The sequence below is a fragment of the Halyomorpha halys genome, unplaced genomic scaffold (genome assembly GCF_000696795.3).
Source record: "Halyomorpha halys isolate HHAL.00 unplaced genomic scaffold, Hhal_1.1 Scaffold231.1, whole genome shotgun sequence".
NCBI lineage: Eukaryota > Metazoa > Arthropoda > Insecta > Hemiptera > Pentatomidae > Halyomorpha > Halyomorpha halys.
The window spans coordinates 188,010-194,199 of NW_027114318.1; the positions used below are offsets into that span (position 1 = coordinate 188,010).

The 6,190-nt window shown below is 30.3% G+C and overlaps 1 long non-coding RNA gene across 3 annotated transcripts in view; it reads left to right on the forward strand.

Moving 5' to 3' along the window:
• The window catches only part of LOC136796789 (uncharacterized), a 472,034-nt gene that overhangs the window by 119,987 nt on the left and 345,857 nt on the right, over positions 1-6,190 (forward strand). The window lies entirely within an intron of this gene.

Sequence of the window (6,190 nt, forward strand, 5' to 3'; positions counted from 1 at the left end):
TCTTAATGGAATAATTATAAAAATCGAACTTAGTAGATGACATGGAACATCAATTTGTACGTTTGTATATTATATATATATTTTTTTTTTTATTGGAAATATATAGTTAATGGAGTATGTGTATCAAATGTGTTTTAACAGGAAACACTGAAATTAAGTAAAACAGGAAAATGTTAAAATTAAGTTTAACATTTTCCTGTTTTCTTATTCAGTTTTAGATGTTTGTAAACTTTTTTAAGTATTCCTAGATTTTAATGTATATACGTGGTTATAGGAAAAGTGTTTTATTTTATTTACAAATTGACGTACTTTTCCTTATCTTATATCTTGCTTAAATTAACTTGAACACTGGTCTTTCTGCCGGATTTTATGTTGAATAGGAATGAAAATTGAATTTTTTTTCATACTTAATTGGTTTTAGAATTCTTTACTTCAAAATAAACCTTAAAATCTTAATACCTCTGTTGGCTCAAGTAAACAAGCGAAATAAAAAATTTTAAAACTATAATAAAAAAGCTATTATCTCAACAGTCCTAGTCATTCTTTGACTGAAGCACTTAGTCTGTTAACGATTATAGGGAGGTGTGGGCAGATGTGCAAGATTTTGTTCGTTAATTTCAGATAAGATTTTTTTTTTTAAATATAAACTTTTTATTTCCAGCGTAAAACTTAATATTTGTGTTAAGCCACAAGAAAAGAAAAAAATAAGAACTTACTCTATTCGTCTTTTTCCCGCTTAACTAATATCCAAAGTTTGGAGACTTTGTTAGACATCCTCGTATCGGTAAAGCTGTAGATGTTACTCTTTAAATACATCCGGTATTTTGTTAATTATATTGCTTTGCTCTTGTCGATTGTTAGGCCAATTATATATATTTGGCATGGAACATTACACAGAAATATTGCCTTGAGTACCTTTCAGATTATATAAGCCTCCAAAATGTTGACACGATTTCAAGTTTTTCAATTACAATTACTAGGGTATGTACTTCAAGTACTTACTGCCCAAATTTGTTTTTTTTTTCAATCGGTATTTAAACAAAATAAAATAGGGAACTATTATCGATTTATTTCCTTTGATATTGATGGAATATAATTAGTAAGCACGAACATTTTTTTTATTATTCACATAAATCAAAGAAATTAGGAGGTGCCCATCGAGAACTTCGTAATTATTTCTCTTTGACGTCGCAGTTCTTTATAGCCGAATATAGCTTGACAAGTTAAGAAGGACCCATTTAAGCACATGTGCTAGTTTGAGAAGAAATGCCATCGCCTCCTTCACAACGTATTCCTCAACATCACTTATCAAGCTTGTTGAATTGTTCTCAACTCAATAATAATGATTGATTGCCGCGATTTTAGTATCTGTAATTGGCTTCTAAAAATAATCTCCAATCTGAGTTATGTCAGTTTTGTTGTTGCGATTTAATATGACAACTTTTCATAAATCATAACTTAAATATAATAAGTTGTTTAAGGTTATATATGTTGATAACAATTAAAATATGTAAAACAAATTTATATTTTTTATGATTATATATATGTATATTTTTTTATTCAAATAACAATCAACTAACAAAATAATACACGCGATTGAAAGAGTTAAACAGGAAAATAAAAACATTAAAACTACATTCTTATGTTTTGTATATTTCTTTTCTCTGTTGGTGTTCCTCTGGGTAGTATCCTTGGTCCCATCCTTTATACAGTTTATGTTGCTGACATTCCAATCCATCTAACATTGTCCTCGCCTTGTATGCCGATGACACGTGTGTGCTCTCAGTGAATATTGACCCATTAAACGCATCCTGAACTCTCCAATCCCATATCACAAGCTTGATGAATAGTATTAAAACTTGAGGATTTAAATAAATTCTATCGTATAACCTTTACCCTACGTCGTAAATACTTAACTTTCTGCTCTACAGTATTTTTTCATAATACTCTATTTATCTCTGTCAAACCGATCCGAAATATCCGTACAAACTTATAACTTGAAATTTCTTTACAAGACTGAAAAGACAGAAACCTACTGGAGAGGATTCTAAAACTAGTGGATTCTGGCCTTTACTAAACTTACTAGACACACGGTCTGAGTTTGGAATTAATTACAAAAGGCTTCTTTTCATGCCTGTTTGGATTTACGGAATTGAGCTTGGGGGCTCCACTAAAACCATAGTATTCCTCTTGTATTCAATCTTTATATTTCAAAATTGTCCGTACTTAGTAGCAAATAAAATTATCCGTAACTCAATGTTCCATATGTTTCTGGTTTGTCCAGAACCAGATATCAATCATGATAAACTCCCTTATCACCTAAATTTACTGTTTTTTAACCTGGTTTCCTTTGAAATTCTTAATAACCCTCCAAGGCATCTGAAAAGAAGATGGCCTTGAGACCATATAATACAGAAATGCTATTAGAGTTCTACCAATTAGTAGTTTCTCCACAAGTCTGTGTCATATCATACCATAATTCACATCATATTACTTTTTTTTTAGTCGATGTAGTTGTAAATTTGTAAAAAAAAAATGTTGGTGGCAGTTTAAGAAGATAGCTTCGTAGAGGGAGAACGATTTTTACTACTTGAGAGTAACGTTGCCATCTAATCTCCGCCCACATTGTTCTCCGTTACTTTGTCAAGCTTGATGTCATAAGTAAACATTTTGTAGTCTACTTTCCTACTTATTTTTATAATCGGGAAAATATATTTCATGTTTACTTTTTTAAATCTATTTCTTTTTTGTTTTTTAATGTTTCTCTCTATATAAAATAGATTGAAGGTTCATTGATAAATTTCACTCCGATTGAGATATAAGTTGATAATATGGATTGAATAGGGTTACTGTTGTGAATATGCATCAAATAGTTGGAGTTAGCCTTTAATTGGAGTATGCTCTTGGATTCCCGTTATTGTTTACATTAATCCTTAGCACAATATTAGCTAGCATTAACCGTCCCTGCAACATTATTGACATTTACATAACAAACCAAATGCTGATAATCCTAAGATAACCTAATATGAATACGATTATCCCTTCCCTCAGTGGTTGGGTAGATTTAACTAGGTCATCAACTCTATAACCTAGATTGGGGCAACTATTGCTTACCTTCTCTCATATCCCTCAAGTATCTCCCAAATAATTCTCATTTCACCCATTTGCTACAACATATTAGGGTTGAATGTATACAATTCTCGTAGTTGCTCACAGCCTATCAAGTTTAATACACTAGGCTTATGGATTCAAGTTGCTTCCTAATGCCAAATTTGCGATGTTCCTAGAGCTCGGTAGAAAAAAACAAAACAGTTATTTCAACCCAATTTTTGATTAATTTAATGAAAGCTATATGTAATTACTAGTAATAATTGATAAGTTGTCCAACTTATATGCAGGCGAAATAACAAATGGTAGCTATTTCGAAACGTTATCAGAAATTAATTTTTTTTTCAGAGCTCGCTGTCTGCCTATAACACTAACTTAACTGAACATTTAATGTAGAGTAAATTTCCTGAAACATAAGCCCTAATAGAGCTGTTTACGTTCAAAAGTTCCCGAGGTACACTTTTTTAAAAAGCAATATTTCAAATAGAAAAATCAGTAGTTAGTGAATATATTTTGGGATAACTATATCTCGGGAGTCAAATGACACATTCGACGTAACTCTATTCCCATTAAAATTGAATCTAGTTTAATGTCCTATAAAGATAGATTATAATGCTTATCTTCGTAGGAGTTGTAGGTGCTATGGTATTTGTCAAAATAAATTTTCAAAATGTTAATTTTTCGATTATTAGAGAAAAAACAATTTTGGTTTATGAAAAACTATAGCTCAGGAACGATGTACAGTACGGATGTATGTCAGCACTTAAACTAAAGCAGTTTGATAACTATAAATTAATTCGTACCTTTTTTGTTTTGTTTAAATTTTTATCCCAGTTCAGTCTAAGAACACTCTTTATTATTTCTTTAAAATCCAACGTTTCGGCCAATTGGACCATCCTCAAGGACAATCTTATATATAAATTTATTATAATGATAAAAAAATGATGATAGTGTTATTGAATATTGAAGCTAATCTCTAATTGAAAGAATTAAAATTCAATGAAAAATTGACAATATAGGGTGATTTGACTAAAATGGCTTGAACAAATGAGCCTGACAAAAGTTTTTAAATTATTGGATGTGAGATGTAAGTATAGAATTTAAGATTGTTCTTGAGGTTGGGCGAATTGGCAGACACGTTAAACTTTTAAAGAAATATTAAAGGGTGTTTTGAGACTTAATTGGGATAGAAATTATTTTATTTAAACAATAAAAACCAGTCTTAAGAAAGTGAAAAGATTATATTTAAAGTAGTTCATAAAGTAGTTTATCTTCCTAAGAGTTGTAAGTTCTAGGCAAAACCTGAACCTATTTCTGGAAGGAAATAACGCACATTTTTTTATAATTACTCAACGATTACATGGTCATCAATTTTGACCCTTATCTGTATCTAGTTTTTAATATAGTTATAAAATATTAGGGTGAAATAACTTTTTTTATAGTAATAAAAGTATAGAAATAATGTATTTATAATTCACTTACTACGTTTTTTTTCAAAAACTTTATCTATTGATAGATGTTACAATCTGCCACACCGTTGTGGGCAATAGGTAATAGTTATGACTGATCACATTCATACTAAAATAAAATAACACCTAGTACGTAAAAATAAATAAAATCTCTCTTAAAATAAACACAAATAGAAGGATAAAGAAAATTAACAAAATCAAACTATGTGCATGAAAAAAAAAACTAAAGTAATCTCATTTTATATTCTTTGAATTAAAAAATTAAAATAAAACAATACCCCATAAGGTTTCAAATCTCATTCCACTTAATGTTCTAAACTCAGTAAAACCATGAGAGGATACCATTAGTGCCTTCTAATTTTAATGAAAATATTTTAGGTGAATTTTGGTCTTTAATTATTAGAATATGCTAAAGGGGCCTGTACACCAAAAACCACATTTTTTGAGTATTTTAAGTATATTATAAAAATTATTTGTTGGAGAATTTAGAAATTTATAAGTGAATGTATTTAGGTCTATAAGATGTTAAAATGGTTCCAAATTTATGACTTTTATGTTTTATGAGGATCTCGGAGATCATTAGCATTTCTGTTGAATAAGGCATTGATACTAGAAGTGGTTATAATTTCATTGAAGAAGTTAAAACATTAAAGACCTCGAGCTGAGCGGCTTTTGTCGTGACTCTTACTGTTTACGCTATTATACTAATTGCTACAGCTCAAAGAGATTGTTCTATCTTTTAATATCATAATCCTCTTTCCGTCTCGCAAGCGGAGGATTTTAAGGAGAGCGTTCAATTATAAATTGATAATTCCTGATGGCCTTCTTTAGATGCTCCAACTATAGTCGTGTCATTTGCTTATTCAGAAAATCATAGTTTATTTGGGTAACTCCTTTGGCATACATTTTTGATTTTTTGGTGTTCATATACATTTTTTTAGGAGAGGATGAAACGATTTTGGATTATAATGTAGTTATATGTTATTGTGCAAGTGCCTTTTCCGTGATACAGTGAGGTGATATGATCTTCCTTTCTTCCCCTGCGGGGAAAAATCTCTAATTTTGTTTTATCCAGTATTCCAATTTTTTTTTTTTAGTTGTTTCCACTTTTGTTTAAGGAACAGTTATAAAAAAAAGTGACTAAATAAAATCATATAATTAAAAACACAGAGAACTAACAAGAAAATGAGATATAATAAAGTTTATTAAATCCTGAAGAGTTCGGTTGCTTAACAAAATTAACAAATTTTTAATTTTACTTTAGCATTGGCGTCCTTCAAAGATGTTACCGTAGACAGGCGTTTCTTCTTTTACTATGATCGGTCTGTAGACCATTCCAAAGCTAGTGGGGGTTGTCAAAAAGTTACCACAGTCTTTATGGTACAATATATGGATCAAGTCAAATACGAAATAAAACAATTTTTTAATGTCGGAATCACACTCCACCTCCAGATTTCTCCCCAATTAAGGGTACGCACTTTTTTATGGGGCTGAGGGGATCCAGGAGGACTGAACTAACAGGTTTGGCTCAAGGATACAATAACGTAACAGATAAATAATTATCGGTCACAGGCGGATTCGAACCTGGTTCTTTGGAGTTATTAATATATATA